At 46.1% G+C, this 22,189-nt stretch overlaps 1 long non-coding RNA gene across 1 annotated transcript; it reads left to right on the forward strand.

Annotated features, from left to right (window-relative positions):
• Positions 1 to 1,036: 1,036 nt before the first annotated feature.
• On the forward strand, positions 1,037 to 9,986 carry LOC119961339. Its single transcript, XR_005459643.1, has 2 exons — positions 1,037 to 1,078; positions 9,437 to 9,986. It is a non-coding gene; the product is annotated as an uncharacterized LOC119961339 (long non-coding RNA).
• Positions 9,987 to 22,189: the final 12,203 nt, after the last annotated feature.

Raw genomic sequence — 22,189 nt, forward strand, 5'->3', positions numbered from 1 at the left:
AGTGAGAGCTGAGCGGTGACAGGCCCGGGTTACCGGCCGCCATCTTTACAGAGGACAAGGTGCCGTAGGGCGCATGCCGCTGCGAGCCCGGACCGGATACCAACTCTCCCGGATTGACTGACTCTGGAATCTCCAGGATTTTATTTCTTCATTTGTGGGAGTCACTGGCTGGGCCAACATTATTTGCCCATCCCTAATTTCCCTTAAACCGAGCGGCTTGCTCGGCCATCTCTGAGGGCATTTAAAGAATCAAACCACATTGCTGTGGTTTGGAATCGTGTCGCCAGACCAGGCAAGGATGGCAGATTTTCTTTTCTATTCATTCACGGGATGTGGGTGTCGCTGGCTGGGCCAGCATTCACTGCCCACCCTAATTGCCCTTGAACTGAGTGCATCTCAGAGAGCATTTGAAGGGTCAGCCAGCTGACTCTGGATTGGAGTCACATGTAGGCCAGACCAGGTAAGGATAAAGAATTATTTTCACTGAAGGACATGCGTGAACCAGATGGGGCTTTGCAACATTGATGATGGTTTCAGGGTGTTCAGTAGACATTAAAATGAATTCAAAATTTACCCTGTCTTGGCGAGATTCATGTCTGGGAAATCATTAGGAATGTTTAAAACAATTTTGGGGTCTTTGGGGAATTCATTAGGACAGGAAAGAAGATTTTAATGTAATTTCTTTGAATATTCTCTTCAGTGGATATAAAATATTGAAAATGGGATAAAGGTTGTTGGCTGACAGTCAATCACTGTCCTGTAAGGTAATGAGTCCTTTTGCTTCCCAATTGGCCGAGGAAGGCAGTGTGTCACAAGGATGGATGTGTTGACCAATTAATGGCTGGAGGATGGGGGGCAGGTCATGTGATCAAACCTCCAAGAATACATTTAATCAAAGTTGGTGAGGAGAGATTGTTGTGAATTTCTATCCTAACTGACAGTGAGGTTTCTGTAAATTTACAGGATACTGGAAGTGGAGGTTGAACAGACGGGAAACTCAAACCAAACGTCACATCGCGATCTGACAGTCACTACGATTCATCAGAACCTGAATTTCAGCAGCATCTGGGTGTGGAAGGTAAAAGGTTTGTCTGTTCTGTCTGTGAGGGAAAGATTTCAGGTCTCAGTGTGACTGGAAAAGCCCTCGTGATTCACAAACACCTGGTTATAACCAAACCTGGAGAACTGTGTTCAGTTCTGGGCAACAAACCTGAGGAAGGAGGAGAATTGCCTCGGAGGGAGTGTAGCACAGATTTACCTGAGTGATATCTGAACCCCCCCGGGGTTAAATTACACAAAAGAGTCAGACATGATGGCACAGAGAATGGTATTCGGCCATTGAATCCCTGCTAGCTCTCTGGAGCAATCCATCAGTCCATGCTCCTGCTCTCTCCCTGTATCCTCACAGGTTATTTCCCTCGGATGTCCATCCAATTTCCTTTTGAAATCAAATGAATCGTATCTATTTTCAAACTCCCTCCTAGGCGGCAAATTTCAGGTCATTGCCGCTCGCTGTGGTAAAAACATATCTCATATCACCTCATATCTCCTGTACCTTTTACATACAAGCTAGGATCAGGCCACTCAGCCCCTCGAGCCTGCTCAGCATTCAATAAGATTGCGGCTGATCTCATTCTAACCTCAACTCCACATTCCTGCCTCTCCTGATGACCTTTCACCCCCTTGCCCATCAAGAATCTATCCAGCTCTGCCTTAAAAATATTCAAGGACTCTGCTCCCACTGCCTTTTAAGGACGGGAGTTCGAAAGTCTTTCAGCCCTCAAGAGAAATAAAAATCCTTATCCCCATCTGAAATGGGTGACCCCCTTATTTTGCAACAGTGACCCCCTCGTTCTAGATTCTCCCACAAGAGGAAACATCCTCTCCACATCCGCCCTGTCAAGACCCCTCAGGATCTTGTATAGTTCAATCCAGGTTTTACCCAAAACTTTAAATCTGTGTCCCGACTGCTTGTACGATCAGTGAATGGAAACAGAGTTTCTTTGTCCACCCGATGGAAACCTGCCATAATCTTGTGGACCTGAATCAAATCTCCCCTCAACCTCCTTTGCTGGAACCATTCTGGTAAATCCCCTCTGCACCTTCTCCAAGAACCTTCCATTCTTCCTGAAGAGTGATTGACAGAGCTTTATAAAGATTCATAGAATAGAATTAGAACCGTAGAATTCCTGCAGAGCAGAAGGAGGCCATTCAGCCCATCAAGTCTGCACTGTTTCTCTGAAAGGGCACCCTGCCTCGGCCCACACTCTGACCCTGTAACCCCATAGCTCCACCTAACCTGCACATCCCTGGACATTATGGGGCAATTTATCAAGGCCATCCACCTAACTTTCCCTTCTTTGGAGGATACCTGAGCACCGGGTGGAAACCCACGCAGACACGGGAGAAAGTGCAAACTCCACACAGTCACCAGGCCGGAATTGAACCCAGGTCCCTGGCGCTGTGAGGCAGCAGTGCTAATCACTGTGCCACCAGGTCCATATTTTCAGGATCAATATTACTGTTTATGAAGCTCAAGATTGAATTTGCTTTGCCAACTACTCTCTTAATATGTCTTGTAGATATACAAAATCCCTCTTCACCTCTTTCTCTCTCCTCACAAAGAGGCCAGTTGGGTTTTTCTGACAATCCAGCCGTTTCCATGGTCACTTTTTCCCAGTGCCGGCCCCACAAATGGCCAGATTCATTCAGCTCAATTTCACAACCAGCCTTGTGTTTTTGTGGGTTCTCTCTCACTCCCTATTTTCTGTTTTCAAATCAGGGTGTTCGAAGGGGAGACTTCAAAGTCAGGAAACTCAAACCAAGCATCACATCAGGATCTGACAGAGTCCTCAATTTATCATATCCTGAATATGATCGTACTTTGAACATGTAGGAAAGAGCATTGTTCACAGTGGGGAGAAACACACGTGTTCTGTGTGTGGACGAGGATTCACTCGATCAGGCTTCACGAGGCACAAATGCAGTCACACTGAGGAGAAACCGTGGAAATGTGCGGACTGTGGGAAAGGATTCATTTCCCCATCCCAGCTGGAAATTCATCGACGTAGTCACACTGGGGAGAGACCATTCACCTGCTCCAAGTGTGGGAAGGGATTTACTAAGTCATCCCACCTGCTGAGTCACCAGCGGGTTCACACTGATGAGAGACCGTTTCAATGTCCAGACTGTGTGAAGAGCTATAAAAGTTCTAGGGCACTGATGAGCCATCAACGTGTTCACACTAATGAGAAGCAGTTTAGGTGCTCTCCCTGCGGGATTGGGTTCAGACGATTATCTCATCTCACTGTACATCAGCGAATTCACACTGGGGAGAGGCCATTTACCTGCTCCGAGTGTGGGAAGGGATTCACGTGGCCATCTGCTCTCTCCACACACCAGCGAGTTCACACTGGGGAGAGACCATTCACCTGCTCCGAGTGTGGGAAGGGATTCACTCAGTCATCCAACCTGCGGAATCACCAGCGAATTCACACTGATGAGAGACCATTCCAATGTCCAGACTGTGGGAAGTCCTATAAAAGTTCTGGGGATCTGATGAGTCATCAACGTGTTCACACTGATGAGAGACCGTTTAGGTGCTTGCACTGTGGGGCTGGGTTCAGACAGTCATCGAATCTCACTATACATCATCAGCAAATTCACACTGGGGAGAGGCCATTCACCTGCTCGGAGTGTGGGAAGGGATTCACCACTTTATCTGACCTGCAGAGGCACCAGAGAATTCACACTGGGGAGAGGCCATTCACCTGCGCCAAGTGTGGGAAGGGATTCACTCAGTTATCTGCCCTGCAGTCACACCAGCGAGTTCACACTGGGGGGAAGCCATTCACCTGCTCTCAGTGTGGGAAGGGATTCACCATTTCATCCAACCTGCTGAGACACCAACGAGGCCACAAGTAACCACAGTGATTGGATTTTACTGTTCCTCACATTCAGGGTTGAACCATGTTCATTTGGGTCTCTTTCTCCTGATAACAATTCCAGCCCATTTACAGGGACCCTGTGATATGATTTTGCAAAAAGGAATTGTTTGAAACATTTTTTGCCAGGTGCATAATACACTGACGTTATGGGACAAACTTTAGACAAGATTGGGGGCAATTCTCCTCTGTTCTTTGTGTTCAGAAACCCCTTCTCAAGAATGTAATTTTCGTAGATCATCAGCTCTGAACAATAAATTAGGTAACGATATCTGGTCACTAGCTGGCACTTGGAACTTTGACAACTGCATTGCTGCAGAAAAAGTGATTTGGGGAAAAAAACACAGCCTTCAAATGGAAAGCTTAATTTCAGAATGAAAGAAACAGTCCACTAAACGCCACGAGCAATCACTCTTGATGAGTTGGAGGGATAACGCCCACAGAAAAGGGATTGATGAGTGTGTGGACGGTAAAGTAAAAAATTGGGAAACTTTAAAATTGGAATCTGAGCTTTGGGATAGAAAACATGAAAACACTAAACAGCAATTCGGCAATAAGAGACCTCCTACCACTAGGCAAGTTGGGCTAGCCCACTGGTTAAACGAACGGAGGATCCTTCCAGTTGCTCTGGCATGCCAATGTTTCCCTTTTCAGGCGACACTGGGGAAGAGGAGGAGTTGACCCCTAGACCTCCCCTATGTCCAGCCTCCCCGCTCCGTCAGTGCAACCGCCCCAAGTACAGCCTCCCCCTTACGGACCCTCCGCCAATGAAATTCCCGCTGCGACATCTCCCGTCGCATCACCCACTCGTTCGCAAACTCAACTCCTAAATATGGAACAGCCTTTCACCTCTGTCAATCAAGCTCTTCGTGATTTGTCACTTCAACCTACGGAGGAGGAGCCTTTCCTGCCACCACCTCCTCCCACAAATTATCCCATTAGGAGCGTCATCAACCCACATGCGGGCGACAATGATGAGCCATTCATAGAGGTTTGGCAGGCTTTTAAACCCCAGGAGCTTTGTTTAATCATGTCCCAGTGTCCCTCCTGCAAAACTGACCCATTGAATGTTTGAGACGACGGTCCTACCATGTACAATGCTACTGCACGTGATCAACATTCACTGATTCATTCATCACTTCCCCCTGAAATAGGGGAGAAGTGGAAAAATTAATTAGGACTTCATGGTGACACGTGGACTGCCTTCAGCGCCGCAGACCAAACTGAGGACGATCAGCATACCTTAATGTTCCCGGCTCCAAAACGGGCTCTCCGTAAATCCCTTGATATCGCCAAGCTTCTGGAGTGTACCCCTACTTCTAAGGAAGATGGTCCAGACTTTTTTGACTGCTTCTGCAGCGTATACACTCTTTTTACTCTGGTGACCTTGCTTTCAATGCAGGAAATCAGTCTCCCCAATTTAACGCTCTACTAATGCAGGTATTGCCTGACCGGGTAGCATCCAGTATTAAAATTAATAATATGGACTGGTCTAATAATTCAAAATCTCAAATGAAACGAGCTGTTTCTTATTACTGGAGCAACGGCCGCAACCAGGAGACCCGTTATTAAGACAATATGCCGAGAATTAAATCCGAATTTGTCCAACGTCCCTCTCAAAGAAGACATCCTAAAGGTCAAAACTCTCAGACAGATTTGCGTTACTATCGTCCAGACTGCGCTGATCCTCCTGAATTCGGTTACCGTCCGCAGGCTCCTACTGCACACACGGAGGATTTCGACAGGGCTCCTCCGCGCCGTCCTCCAGCAAAATACAATGTCACTTGCTTCAACTGTCCACGGCCAGGCCACTACGCTAGGGATTGCCCATCACCCCGACGACAAGGTAGATTTCACCCTGTCGGCAGACACCCTTCACTGCCTCTAACCCCTATTGACTAGCCCGATCGAACTTTCCGGTCCTTTCAGCAGACCACTCTGACGGGCCCACAGCTATGATTTACATAGAAGGCGTGCCCATCTCCTTTTTGATTGACACGGGTGCTACTTATTCTACATTGGATTGGACATTAGTTCTGAAGCATAGATTTCCCCTTTCTGATAACCATGTGGAATTTGCTGGTTTTATGGGGGAAGGTGCTGTTTACTCACTTACGAAGCCGAGGGCCGGGAATGTTGCATTCCTTTCACGGTTACCCGGGTCCTCGGCGTTAACCTCGCAGGGCTGACTTGCTGTGTTCCTTACAGGTGGAGATAGTTTGCCTCGATAATGGCACAGCCATCTCACCTATCCCACAAGCCCAACTTTGGAACTTTCCACTTTTCACTGCCCCACAGTGGTGGTCGATTGATTTTGATCCCTCCCACTTTCCACCTCCCTTAAATATTCCTCATCCACATGTGAGTCTATGCTACGATCATACGGGATGCTCAGCTAAATTGGAGAGCATTTACCAAGAAGCCCTAGGGTCTCTGCAACGTGTTTACTTTGTCGGCATGGCAGAAGGAAAGGAAAGTTCTGCCTTTCTTGTTGAGGTACCCCATGGCCTGTGGCATCAGTCCGGACTCGTATCATCCCACGTGACCCTTACTGTCAATGAAGGCTACAGTGCCAAATCCTTGGGATTTCTGGCAGCCGCATTACGCCGACATGCTGATCCTTACAGCAAAGCAAACCTTCCCCAACGGCACTTCAGAATACTTTTCACAGCCATTTTGTATCACCGGCACATTACATCACCATCGATCAGCCCAAACTCCAATTTCGGAAGTCCCCGCGGACTTATGGTCCCGCTTCCAAACATGAAGTTGGTCTCACTACTGTACCTCCTGTCGTTATTAAAGTCAAGCCTGATATGCCCTTACCCTGCATTTCACAGTATCCATTACCCCCCGAGGCTGAAGAGGGAGTCTCGGTCATGATTCAATCGTTCCTTCAGGGAATTTTGATACCATGTCAATCGCCCTGTAACACCCCGATTCTTCCAGTTCCTAAGATAGGAAGACCGTCAAAATGGCGTTTCTCCTAACGTCTCAGCAAACCCAACATTTGACTCAAGCTCACTTGAGCCGTTATGAGGTTTCACTGCTGCAGAACCCCTACCTTTCTTTTTATTATTGTTCAACCTTAAATTCTGCTGTGTTCCTCGATCAGCCCCCCGATAACCTTAATGACGCACCGCACGACTGCTTGCTTAGGAACCACTTCCTTACCGCACCACACCCAGATTTAACTGATCGCCCTCTGGAACATCCAGAACTAATTTTTTAATGTTGATGGGCATTTCCTCCAATTCTCTCACTGGAGTCTCACAGTCGGGTTATGGCGTGGTTACGGACACTGACGTTCGGGAAGCAACAGCCTTCCAGACCCCCGTCTCTGCACAAAAAGCCGAGCTATTTGCCCTTACTTGAGCATGTATTTTGGCCACTGACAAAAGTGTAAACATTTACACCGATTCCAGGTATGCCTTTGACGTGACCACGATTTTGGCCGTCTCTGGCAACAACGAGGCTTTCTCACCTCTACGGGGGCTCCCATTCAAAACGCAATTTGGGTTCTCATGAGGGAGGAAGGATCCCAGACCGAGGAACTGAAACTTAAATGGGAGGAGGAGCTAGGCGGGGAAATGGAGGACGGGCTGTGAGCAGAGGCCCTGAGTAGGGTAAATTCGACCGCGACATGTGCCAGGCTCGGGCTGATTCAATTTAAGGTCGTTCACCAGGCCCACATGACGGTGGCTCGGATGAGCAAATTCTTTGGGATAGAGAACAAATGCGCTAGGTGCGCGGGAGGACCAGCGAACCACGTTCACGTTTTGGGCATGCCCTAAGCTTAGGGGGTACTGGGAGGGATTTGCGGGCGTCATGTCCCGGGTGCTAAAAACAAAGGTGACGATGGGTCCAGGGGTGGCAATTTTTGGGGTTTCGGAAGACCTGGGAGTCCAGGGGGAGAAAGAGGCCGATGTTTTGGCCTTTGCGTCCCTGATAGCCCGACGACGAATACTATTGGCGTGGAGGGACCCAAAGCCCCCGAAGACTGAGTTGTGGCTTGCGGACATGTTGAGTTTCCTGGGTATGGAAAAAATTAAGTTCACCTTCAGGGGATCTGTATAGGGGTTCGCCCGGAGATGGCAACCATTTATTGACGACTTTGCGGGAGAGTGAGCGTCAGCAGGGGGTGGGTGGGGGGGGGGGGGGGGGGGGCGAGTAGAGTAGGAGGGATAAAATGGCGGGTAGTACCAGTGGGAGAGGCTTGTGCAGTATGTTACGATTGAAGTATTGAAAGTACGTGGATGTTTGCACATTTTTGCCTTTGTTGCTTGCTTTCTGTTGATGTATGTAACTGTTTACAAAGCCAAAAACTACCTCAATAAAATTGTTTATTAAAAAATAAACGCAATTTGGGTTAAAAATCTCCTTGATGCTGTTCAGCTTCCCCGTCAATTGGCAATTATTAAATGTGTTGCGCACACGAAGGGGGACACTCCTGTTCAATTAGGGAATGCCTGTGCTGATTCAGCTGCTAAAGCTGCAGCTTCATCAACCTCTTTAATTGTTCCCAGTGGGCTAATCAGGCTCTAAACCAGGTACCTGCATTAGGAACGAAGGACATGCCAGAGATAACTGAAGTTCAAAGTTTACAGAGGGACGCCTCTGATTCTGAGCGAACAATATGGAAGTCAATGAGGTGTTCGCACTCCTTGACACGGGACCTCTGGCTTACTCCAGTTGCTCAAGTTTGTATTCCGGATTCTTTATTGCCAGTACTTGTTGATTATTTGCATTCTTGTACCCATCTTGGCAAGGAGGGAATGATACAGCTGCTCCTGAAAACATGGTGGCACCCAGATTTGAATACAGCAGCGCAAACGTGGCTGGATCGATACCTCATTTTCTTTAAACATAATAAGGGTAAAGGTATTAAATGCCCTCCAGGAACCACTCCCTTGCCAGATGGCGCTTTTGCTTGTATACAGCTTGATTTTATTGAATTACCAAAATGACAGTGTTACAAATATTGTTTAGTATTAATCAATGTGTTTAGTAAATGGGTTGAAGCCTTTCACACCACAAATTGTACTGCGCATACAGTGGTGAAGTCGTTGTTAATAGAAGTTATTCCTCGCTTTGGGGTACCCAAAATGGTGAGCTCAGACAACAGACCACATTTTGTGGCTCGAATTAATACTGAACTGTGCGAAGCACTCGCAATCAAACAGCAATTGCACTGCGCGGATCACCCGCAGGCAGCAGGAATGATGGAAAGAGCCAATGGGACTTCAAAAGAAAAATGATCTAAATTGACTGAAGAAACTGGATTAAATTGGCTAAAGGTATTACCCTTGGCGCTGTTTCACATGGGGGTGATTCCACATTCGCGGACTGGACTGTCAGCTGCAGAGATAGTCTATGGTCGGCCAAGGAGGACTCCCTGGGATGCCAACAAAAAACCCCTGGAGGGCGTCGACCTCCATGTGATGGGTGAACAAATGCAGAACTATTTAAAGCAATTAACACTTTCTCTGAAGTTTCTCCACTCACAGGTGAAACAGGCGCATCTCCTGGGGACAACAGGGACAGCCGTCCTTCGATATCCAGTAATCAAACCCGGAGATTACGTATTGGTGAAAAATTGGGACAGAAAGAAACTAGGACAATGCTGGAGTGGACCTTTCCTGGTACTACTGACGACACCAACTTCGGTCAAGCTTGAAGGACGTTCCAGTTGGATACATCTATCCGATTGCAAGAAGATAGTCTCCAACGCAGACGAGAACTCAGGATGAAGTTCTTCATTATAATTTTTGGACTCTCTGGACTATTTAGCCTTAATGGCCACTCGATAGTAGAAAAATGAACTACCAGGGAACCGCATTCTCATACCTTTTTATGTCATATCTTTATGCTGAAAAATTGAATATAAGTAAGTGTTGGGTTTGTACCCACAAAGGAAATACCACCAGACAGTCCCATCAGATCAGACTGTGAGAGAGAAAATTACTACAAAGTAGCTGAAACATCAACACACTGCTCCTAGTAGTTGATGGTACAGTGGTTCAATAAATATCAGTGGATTAAAAATGTGTTTAATGTAGAGTAAAAACAGATGATGCGAGGTAAACTCAACAGGTCAGGCAGCATCATAGAACCCCTCCAGTGCAGAAGGAGGCTATTCGGCCTATCGGGTTTGCACTTACCCTACAAAAGAGCACCCCACCCAGGTGCACTTCCCCTGCCCTCTCCCCGTAACCCCACTTCATCATTGGGCACTAAGGGGCAATTTAGCAGGGCCAATTTAGCATAGTCAATCCACCAAACCTGCACATGGGAGAAAACTGGATCACCCGGAGGGAACCCATGTGGACACGGGGAGAATGCACAAACTCCACACAGTCATCCAAGGCCAGAATTGATAGTCACTGGCACTGTGAGGCAGCAGTGCTCAATACTGTGCCACATCTGTGGCGAGAGAAACCGGGTTAACGTTTGTTGTTCCTTGTAACAGTTATGTAGAAGGGTCAATGGACTTTTTTTTTAAAGTCCACTGAAGTGGAAAGAAAGTGCAAACTCAAAAGTTTGACTCCGGAATAAGTTTCACTCTGTGTGAAGCTCAATCGTCATTCACACAGTCTGATTGGCTGGAGGACTGAATCCATCCGGTCCTCCAAATGTTTCCATTGGCTAACACCTCGGGCAGGAAATGAGGTTGTGGAATCTGCACCCACGTGGCCAATGGGAAGAAATCAAAATGATGTAGATTCTCAGCCAATGAGGGAGATCCGGGATCAGCCACTCCCCTCATTCACTCTGATTGCTTGGAGGATCACCGCTCCCAATCGGTCCTCCAGTCCCGCCCCCTCGCCTTATTGGTCTGGAGCTGCTGTTAATCACTGCCTGGGCATTGTGAGCTGGAGCAAACACTTCACAATCATCATGTGGAGACCGGCGTTGGACTGGGATGAGCACAGTAAGAAATCTCACAACACCAGGTCAAAGTCCAACAGGGTTGTTTCAAATCACTAGCTTTCGGAGCATTGCTCCTTCCTCAGGTGAATGAAGAGGTAGCTTTCAGAAATAAAGTCAAAAATGCAAGTCCATACTTTGAATGTGAGTCTTTGCAGATAACTAAGTCTACAGGTCCAGACAGAGCCACTGGAGAGAGGGATAATCACAGGTTAAAGAGGTGTGAATTGTCTCAAGCCAGAACAGTTGGTTAGGATTTTGCAAACCCAGGTCAGATGGTGGGGGGGTGAATGTAATGCAACATGAATCCAATGTCCCAGTTGAGGCTGCACTTGTGTGCGGAACTTGGCTATAAATTTCTGCTCGGTGATTCTGCGTTGTCGCACATCTTGAAGGTCGCCTTGTAGAACACTTACGCGAAGATCAGAGGATGAATGCCCTTGACTGCTGAAGTGTTTCCCAACTGGAAGGGAACATTCTTGTCTGGCGACTGTTGCGCGATGTCCGTTCATCTGTTGTCGCAGCGTCTGCATGGTCTCGCCAATGTACCACGCCGCGGGACATCCTTTCCTGCAGTGTATGAGGTAGACAACGATGGCCGAGTCGGACGAGTATGTACCGCGTACCTGGTGGGTGGTGTTCTCATGTGTAATGGTGGTACCCATGTCGATGATCTGGCGCGTCTTGCAGAGATTGCCATGGCAGGGTTGTGTGGTGTGGTTGTTGTTCTGAAGGCTGGGGAGTTTGCTGTAAACAATGCTTTGAGGTTGCGCGGTTGTTTGAAGGCAAGTTGTGGGGGTGTAGGGATTACCTTCTCAAGATGTTCGTCTTCATCGATAACGTGTTGAAGGCTGCGAAGAAGCCATTACACTGCAAAGACTCGCATTCAAAGTATCGACTTGCGTTTTTGACTTTGTATATATTTCTGGAATTTAATTCTTCATTCACCTGATGAAGGAGCAGTACTCAAAAAGCTAGTGATTCGAAACAAACCTGTTGGACTTTAACCTGATGTTGTAAGACTTCTTACTGTGTTCACCATCATTGTCAGCTCCCTGGTTTGCAGCTGTGGAGCTTCTCCCTCCCTCCCGGGAACAGGCCCAGGTTAACGGGCACCATCCTGCTTCACACACTGGAGGGTGGTTCACATCACAGGATGGGGGGGGGGGGGGGATAATAATTAAGAGCTTACACTTTGCACCCAAATCAATGAGGACTCTGGGAAGGAAGGAAACCCTGGCAGGTGGGCGGGGAGGATTCACAAACACCCGCTGGAGGCCCCAAACCCCCAATAAGACCCATTGGTTTTATTGTCAGTCTGCAGACAGGAGCTGGAGAACTGAACCCAGGCAGAGGAGAGGGAGGGAGAAAACTGGGAGTGGAGGAAAGAGATGGTGAGATGGGTTTGGATTTCAGCCCAGGGAGGAGGGAGAGTGTGTGGGACGGGGATTTACAGCTTTGGGGGAACAAGAGAGGGAAAAATGTTCCAGAGAAACTAGAATTGTCTGTTCAGAATTTCTATCCTGGACTGACAGTGATGGATTTTGTAAACTCCTTTTACAGGGTATTAAAGGGGAGGATTCAAAGACTGGAAACTCAAATATTACAACAGCATTTGGCAGAGTTAATGGCTTCATCAGTAGCTGTTAATCAATGGCCTTTGAATGTGGAAGGAGAAATGTTTGTCTGTTCTATCTGTGGGAGAACAGTTTAAACAGCAGTGTGACTGGAAAAGCACAGAGACACAGACACATCTGAGTGACAATGTTCCAGTACACTTACTGTGCAAAGTGCTTGGACCAAAAATACAGCCTGCACCATTCGCGTGGAGGAGGAAACATCCATGTATTCTGTGTGGACAAGGCTTCAACTGGTTGCCTGAACTAGAGAGATACAAGGACACCTGGATCATGAAGACATGGAAATGTGGGGAATGTGGGAAGGGATTCGATTATCGATGCCTGCTGGAAACTCACCGACGTATTCACACAAGAGAGAGACCATTCACCTGCTCTGAATGTGGGAAAGGATTTACTCAATCAGCTGGCCTCCTGTTACACTAGCGAATCCATGCAGAAGACAAACCATTCAGCTGCACTTCCTGTGAAAGAAAGTTCAGGCATTCCTCTTCCCTCACAGTACATCAATACACTCACACTGGGGAGCGACCGTCCACCTGCTACACTTGTGGGAAGGGATTCACTTGTTCTTCCGCCATCACTGAACATCAGCGAGTTCACACTGGAGAAAGGCCATTCACTTGCTACAATTGTGGGAAAGGATTCACTCAGTTATCCAACCTTTGTACACATCAGCGGATTCACACTGGGGAGAGGCTGTTCACCTGTTCTGTGTGTGGGAAGAGATTCACTCAGTCAGCCAGTCTCATGTTACACCAGTGAGTTCATACTGAGGAGAGACCTTTTACCTATTGTGAGTGGGAAGGGATTCACTAAGCCAGCTCGACTCATGTTACACCATGAATTCACTCTGAGACCAGAGCATTCAGCTGCATGCCTTGTGGAATGAGGTTCACATTTTCATCTCAGTATACACAATTGTGTTCACACCCCAGGGAGAGACCATTTATCTCCTCAGTGTGCGGGAAGGGATTTACTCAATCATCCAGTCTGCTCAGACACCAGCGAAGTTACTATGGAGAAGCCGTTCAGCTGCAGTTTCATTGGAAAGACGCTCGGGAAGCCGTCCACCTTCAGTGCGCACCAACAAATTCACAAAGGGACAAGACCGACCATCGACACTGTGGGAAGGGATTCACTCAGTCACGATATGAGCTGAGACATCAGCAAGTTGGCAAGTGACTGCAAGAGTTGAATTTTGGTGTTTATGCTGCTGTTAATCACATCCAGGATTGATGGTCTGACAATATCTGGTTTGATTCTGTTGATATTAACAAACCCTAGAACTGGCTGCAGTTTAATATTTTCAGATGTCACTGATTCTCGGGCTGCGCTGCGATGTCCATTTTCAAAGTATCATGTGTGATATTCTCCTTCATTCAAGAACTCTTAACAGGATCGTCCTAAATTGATGTTTGATCCAAAATCTACAATTCAGAGTTTGACAGGTTCTACTAATTAACAACTCCAATTAGAAAGTGCTGATTAATCCTTGCTGACAATTGTTACTGACTCACACATTCTTCACCGTAACATGTCCATTGTGAAATTACATTATCAAAGAGCATTAAACTAAACTGTGAAATATTTCACAGGCACATCAATAAAAACTTCATCAATCAACATTGATGAAAGTTGGAAGTCACTGAGTTCAATCATTTCTCACACAGCAGTAGCCAGGGTTAGGGGATAGAGAAGGGGAGTGGGCCAAGGTAGAGTGCTCTTTGAGAGGGTCGGTGCAGACTCGATGGGCCAAATGGCCTCCTTCTGCACTGTAAAGATCCTACAGGATTCCATGGTAAAGATGAAACCCACAACAAAGACTGGTTTGAGACCCACTCAGCAGAGATTACATCTGTCATTGAAGCAAAAAAACAAAGCCGACCTGATGTACAACATGATGGAACCATCAAGTCACCAGACATGTGTTTTCCGATATGAATATAGGCTTTAATCTACTTACTACAGAGCCAGCCTGTTACCCGTTGATGAGCTCTCGGTGAACTGCAGGCTGACTCTGGACAAGGGTATTTATACAGCAGCACAAGGGGAAGGAGTCGTGGGCGGAGCCAAGGGTGGAGCCCTGTACAAGCTCCTGAGTATTCCCAGAGCTACTCCCCCTAGTGGTCGGATAACGCTACTGCGCTTACAATGATACAGTGTGAATTACCATGTTAAATTCACCACACAACATCAACCCAACACCGAGAACACTGCATCACTGAAAGTAGCCAAGACAGATGTGTAAAAGACGGAGCGATTGTATAAATAAACACTGGACAGCCAACACCAGTAATTCCAAACTGCCTGTGATAACAGAAATCAATGTGCTGTGTGTGATGGGAAGAAGAGGGTTCTGGGTCTGACCATCACCAAAGTTGTGCCCCTGAAATCCCAAATGGTGACATCCTGACAGATGTAAACAGATGTCCCGCTGGGTTGAACATGACTGTCAGCTGTACTCCATCAGATGGACATCTCCCAGTCACTGTTTGACTGTCCTGCAGCTTCCTGTCATGGTTCAGTTGGACAAGGAACCCTCATCACTTGAGCTGGAAAAGGCCATTGATTGCTGAGCAAGCAGAAAGGTGCCCATCAAGGATGAAATTCCAGCTGAACTGCTCAAACACAAAGTCCCATTGACTGTCACACCTTCACGACCACCTCCTCTATTGGGAGATCGGAACAATTCCACGTGCATGATGCTAAAATCATCACAACTGATAAAAAAAAGCAGTGACAGAGGAGATTACAACAACTACAGTGACATCTCACTCCTAAGCATCATTGGGAACTCCTTCACTAGGGTCACGTTTAAAAGATTCATCTACTTGCAGACTGAGTTTATCCAGAAGCACAGTGCGGTTTCTGGGCTGACAGATCTACAGTGAACATGATCTTCTCCACACGCCAGCTACAAGAGAACAGAACAATTGGGATTTGATCTGGAGTCTCTGCTGAAAAAGGGACGTTATTATTACTGAGTGACACAAGAGGTGATCGTCTCCCTGGACCCAGAAAAGGCCTTCGACAGAGTCGAATGGAAATACCTCATAGAGGTACTGGAGCGGTTCGGGCTTGGAACAGGGTTCACCGCTTGGGTAAAGCTCCTATACAACGCCCCCATGGCGAGTGTACGGACCAACAATACCAACTCCCAATACTTCCAGCTGCACAGGGGCACCAGACAAGGATGCCCACTGTCCCCGCTGCTGTTCGCACTAGCAATCGAACCGCTAGCAATCGCACTCAGGGCAGCAAAAAATTGGAGGGGGATCTGAAGGGGAGGCAGAGAGCACAGAGTCTCACTCTATGCAGATGATCTGCTCCTCTACATCTCGGACCAACAAAGCAGCATGGACGGAATCATCGCGCTCCTGAAAGAGTTTGGAGCCTTCTCGGACTACAAACTCAACATGAGCAAAAGCGAGATCTTCTCAATACACCAGCAAGGGGGGCGGGGGCAGCACTAAAGGGGCTGCCGTTCAAACAAGCCCGACATAAATTCCGCTACCTGGGGATCCAAATAGCCCATGACTGGAAAGGGATCCACAAATGGAACCTCACCAGCCTGGCAGAGGAAGTAAAAAAAGGACCTGCAAAGATGGAACACACTCCCGCTCTCCCTCGCGGGGATAGTCCAGACGATCAAAATGAACGTATTGCCCAGGTTCCTCTTCCTGTTTAGATCCATTCCGATCTACATCCCCATGGCCTTCTTCAAAGCGCTGGACAAACTTATCATGGCGTTCGTATGGGGGGGGTAAAAATGCTAGGATCCCAAAGAAGGTCCTACAAAAAACAAAATCCAGGGGGGGGCTAGCCCTCCCGAATCTACAATTCTACTACTGGGAGGCAACAGCCGAGCGAGTAAGGGGATGGATCCAGGAGCCAGAAGCCGAGTGGGTGCGTGCGGAGGAGGCCTCCTGCATGGGGACCTCCCTCCGGGCCCTCGCCACGGCAGCACTCCCATCCCCACCCAAAAAACACTCCAGCAGCCCAGTGGTGACAGCCACCCTCCAATCCTGGAACCAACTGCGGCAGCAATTTGGCCTGAACAAAATGTCGGACAAGGGTCCCATCTGCAACAACCATAGGTTCACACCAGCACTGACTAACGCCACCTTCAAAAGGTGGAGGCAGGACGGGGGGACACTGACAGTCAGGGACCTATACACGGACGACAGGATCGCAACACTGGACTAACTGACAGAAATTTCGGCTAGCCAGGGGGGAACGAGCTACGGTACCTGCAGCTCAAAAACGTCCTACGAAAGGAGACAAGGACGTACCCACAACCGCCACGACAGACACTACTGGAAGACCTACTGGATGCAAGTATCCTAGAGAAAGGGAACTGTAGCGACATGTATGACCGACTGGTAGAAAGGGACGACACCGTACTGGACGCAACAAGAAGGAAATTGGAGGACGACCTGGGGATGGAGATAGGATGGGGACTCTGGAGCGAAGCACTGCATAGGGTCAACTCCACCTCCACGTGTGCAAGGCTCAGCCTGACGCAACTAAAAGTGGTACATAGAGCCCACTTAACAAGAAACCGTATGAGTAGGTTCTTCCCGGAGGTGGAGGACAGATGTGAACGGTGCCAAAGAGGCCCGGCCAACCACGCCCACATGTTCTGGTCTTGCCCCAGACTTGTGGAGGATTGGACAGCCTTCTTCGAGGATATGTCCAAAGTGGTGGGGGTGAGGGTGGAGCCATGCCCGATAGTGGCGGTCTTCGGGGTTTCAGACCAGCCAGATCTATTCCTGGGGAGGAGGGCGGACGCCCTTGCCTTTGCCTCCCTGATCGCCCGCCGTAGAATCCTGTTTGGCTGGCGGTCAACAGCACCGCCCAGAGCTGCAGACTGGCTGTCCGACCTCTCGGAATCTCTCCAAATGGAGAAAATCAAATTCGCCATCCGAGGGTCGGACGACGGCTTCCACAGAACGTGGGAGCCATTCATGCAACTGTTCCGGGACCTGTTTGTGGCCAACGTACAAGAGGAAGAATAGTCGGGGGAAGGTAGCCGGGGTGGGGGCGGGGGGGGGGGGGGGGGGGCTACGGGTTCGTTACGGGGGTTTGATGGCTAGCTAAGGCCCAAAACCAAACTAAATAAATGCCAATAAACATGTGCCTCGGCCATATTGGGGAATGTAAAATATGTACGCCGGCTAAAGGGGGGAGGCCACAGTTATTATTACGAAGATGCTTACCTGTAAATAAATATGTTAATTTTTGCGTGTTCTTTTTTTTCTCTCTCTCTCTAACAATTTGTTCAATATAAAACATGAAAACTGAATAAAAAACATTTATAAAAAAAAATGAAAGAGATGGTTACATTACTGCAGTACTAGCTCAGGAACATGGTGATCAGTTAAGACCGATTGGATACTAAACATGTCAATGTGGCACTAGCATTTGGCAGTTGTTTACGAGCCATGGAAGCCACATGTCGAGCTGTAATGGCAACATCAGGGCTTGTCCTGAACTAAAAGTTAACCATTAAATGTGCACACTCAGTCCATTCTCTATTATCCATGAACAGTGTCACAAGTTACATGAGCTAGATGGACAGCAGTTTTGGAAGCTCCCAACCTACATTTATGCAAAGCCAGTCCTGTAAACCCATCATCTTTGCTCCTGCTTCCCGAGGAACAAAAGGGAGGGGAGGGAGAAGGGCATGACTGTGTGAAAATAATTGAGGAAATGTAAGAAATATGCTTAGTAGAAGAAGAGCCACTGCAGAACCTAGATTTAATCCTGTTCACTGATGGTTCCTCTTTTATTGACAAGGGTATCAGAAAAGCTGGGTGGGTAGTCACAAGCCCACACGAAGTATTAGCTAAAGGAAGTTTGAACCCAGGTACATCAGCTCAGCAGGCCGAATTAAAAGCACTAACAGAAGCATGCCATATGGCAAGAGATAGAACTGCTAACATCTATACTGACTCCAGATATGGTTCTGGAGTAGCATATGATTTTGGCCATCTGGGGAGAAAAAGAGGATTTTTCACAACAGCGGGTACACCTATGCGAAATGCAAAGGAAGTACGAGATCTTCAAGAAGCTATGACCTTGCCCAAAGAAGTATCAGTTCTAAACTGTAAAGCCCCTACTCATGAGGACACTATGGAAGTAAGAGGAAATGCTCTTGCGGACCAAGCAGCAAGGGAAGCTGCCTCCCTTTGTGCCTCTCAATGGCATCAGGAATCCAGTCACATTTACAAATTGGGAGTAACCACCTTATTGCAGGATTTACCTGAAATGCAGGATGTTTGTACAGTGGAAGAAAAATGGACATGTTTAGAATCATGTATTCAACCATATGATGATGAAATTTGGAGAGAAGTTCAAACTTGTAAACCCCAGAACAAACCGTTATCTTATTCTGAGACCGACCACAAAATGCTGCTGGCCCCGATCCAAAAGCCTCTCATGGCAGTTTTAATAGACTGTGAGATTTTTAAACAAGAAAAGCCTGTTCAGTTAAGCGACGAGCCTAATGGCAAACAAAGTGTAATACAACTTAACCCATTAAGCACCAAACAGCTTGGAGTTGTTTTTGTCACTGGTTTAAAACCAGAACTGTCTGCAGCTTTAAACTTGATCCTACCCTGACCTCAGTCCGAAACCTAAACTGCTAACAAAGACACGTTAATTGTTGCCTCTCCTCCTCCATTAATGACAAATCCAGCCCTTACACTCACTTAAAAAAATAAATCCAGAAGATTCCTTTCTCGTTTTGAAGATGACTATTTTGCGAAGACGACCATTTAGCGAGTTTCCAATTTCATGCTTACGCACTGGACTCTTACGATGAAGGCCCGCCTCCTGGCTTCAGGGATATGGGATAAGTCACGTATCGCTAAAAAGTTGCCAAGAACTGTCAACTTGAGAAAACTGTCATTATTTTGAATGTTGCTTTATTAATTTTAAGAAATTAAGGGCAGCACAGTGGCCTAGTGGTTAGCACAACTGCCTCACGGCGCTGAGGTCCCAGGTTCGATCCCGGCTCTGGGTCACTGTCTGTGTGGAGTTTGCACATTCTCCCCGTGTCTGCGTGGGTTTCGCCTCCACAACCCAAAAATGTGCAGATTACGTGGATTGGCCACACTGAAATTGCCTCTTAATTGGAAAAAATAATTGGGTAATCTAAATTTATAAAAGAAAATTAAGAAATTAACATATCTTGTTAGTTGTGCCTCCTTTAACAGAATCGATGAATTCATCTGCAGAAAACCAAGATTCAGCGCAAGATTGGTTCAGTCATATATTCAATATGTTATTGTATTTGATATTTTAAAATAAATGTTTAAAATTAGCCTGGAAATTAAAACTTCAGACAATGAGGAAGTTGTTTTGTTAAAAACAAAACTCTGATTAAAATCAAATCTATATTCCAAAAGAACACATAATTCTAGAACATTTGATAACGGGAATTTGGCAGCAATCCAACTTTTACTCCCAGTCCATTTGAGTGACATATATGAAAAACGTTTAGAGATGCAAATGGCATCATTCCAATTTATCCACCCACTGTCCGCCCTTTTTGTCTCTGCAGGAAAATTAACCCTTTCAACAAGCTTTTGTGTATAATCCAGAAGATGTCAAAGACTTAGCAATTCACATCCAATACAAAGTTTAAAAAAAACTTGACCAACCCTTTGATTACACTTGTTGGGGTTGACTTTCCAATTGGTTGGGTAGCACAGGAATTAACATTATTTAGGGACTTTTCCTATTTTGCATATTTGGACTTATCATTTACTTACTCATGCTGCTGATCAGATACTTTAGCTAATGCAGGCCTACCCATAGTGCCCCACCAATCCACATGGTTCATATTTATTCAAATACACCACTAGCCAATAACATCAAAATGGAAGGTTTTGCTGAAGTATTATTTACTGCATTATTATTCATTTATTAGTGAATTATTATTAATAATTTATTACTAAATCACATTATCAACTTTGATAATTTTACCATTATTACTAAATCATATACTCAACATTTTACTGTATAATCATTTTATTTGTACACGGAAATTATTATTTGACTATATTAACATATTGTACAATTTATTAATACTGAATCAGTCGTATCAAATTTGATTAATTTATTAATTGTTATTCTTGAGAATTATAATGATTATTGCTGAAATGCCTGATACAATGCTTAAAACTGCAATGACAATGAGTTAATCTTTGCGCTTTTACCTATCCTATCGCATATCTTATTGTGATAATACCTCACTTATCCTTTCAAACTATCAAAGGGACGAATTGTAGAAGCCAGCTATTTTCTAGTGCACCTGATAATCTATGATGGGTAAAAGTGAGCATTAATACCCTAGAATTAAATACCATTTTTAAACTCACTCATAGCAAAACACACATTCAGCACAATTCATTTTAAAACATACAGCTTACAAGATAGCATGCCATTGTTCTAACACAACTTTAAATACATAGTTTCTGATAAAGCATGTGCTTTAATGAATACATTTCTCCAAGGGCAAGGGGAAGCTCTATGGCAACGAGGTGGCTAACAGCCAATACAGATAAGAATGTTTTCTATTAAATGAGTGACAACTAACCCTCGAATCAAATTTATTTGATGTTAACCTAAACCAATTAGGATTACGTTAGGGTTTAATTAGTTGGCTAAAGACAGATATGATACAGTATAACTGTGAAGTTTTGTTCGGCCATTTTTAGCTGGATTACTCTCTCTCTCTCTTTCCGGACTCAATCTATTCTTTGACTTAACTATTCGCTGTCTTTCATATTTCACTTGACTTGACTTTTGAAATTATTGCCAGCTGTTTGCCTAAGCAAGAAAATCATTTATGTGATTCTTTGAAAGTTTCAATTGTCTACAAGTTGCCTTTTAAATGACTCTCAATTGCAATCAATAGAAGACAAATTAAACGATTCTTATTTGCACCTGAGAAGTTTTAACTTAAATTTCTACCGAGTTCTAATAATCGCAAAGTGCTGCTAAAACCGCATGGTAGATCTATCAATGTGAAATCAAATGAAAATTGCTTATTGTCACGAGTAGGCTTCAGTGAAGTTACTGTGAAAAGCCCCTAGTCGCCACATTCCGGCGCCTGTCCGGGGAGGCTGGTACGGGAATGTTCTGTATATTCTGTGTAATTTGCAGACAGGAAATCTGACACCAGGACCTGACTATCATCAGCCTTTGAATGTGGAAGGAGAATGTTTGTTCTGTCTGTGGGAAGGGATCTTAAACATTAGTGTGAATGGAAAAGCACCGAGATGCATACAGACCAAGTGAGAGTGTCCCAGTGAACTGACTGTGGAAAGAGCTTTAACCAGTTACACAGCCTGAAACAAACATTGCACCGTTTACAGTGGGGAGACACCATGCAGGTGATCTGTGTGTAAACAAGAATCAAGGTGATCATCCAAACTGGAGAGACACCTGCAGCATGGATAAACCGTGGAAATGTAGGGACTGTGGGAAGGTATTCAGTTATCCATTCACACTGCAAATTCATCAACACAATCACACTGGCGAAAGACTGTTCACCTGCTCTGTATGTGGGAAGGGATTCACTAATTCATCTGATTTTCTGACACACCAGCGAGTTCACAGAGGGGAGAGACCATTTATCTGCTCTGAGTGTGTTTGGAGTGTGGAGCA

This window comes from Scyliorhinus canicula, unplaced genomic scaffold (assembly GCF_902713615.1).
Source record: "Scyliorhinus canicula unplaced genomic scaffold, sScyCan1.1, whole genome shotgun sequence".
NCBI lineage: Eukaryota > Metazoa > Chordata > Chondrichthyes > Carcharhiniformes > Scyliorhinidae > Scyliorhinus > Scyliorhinus canicula.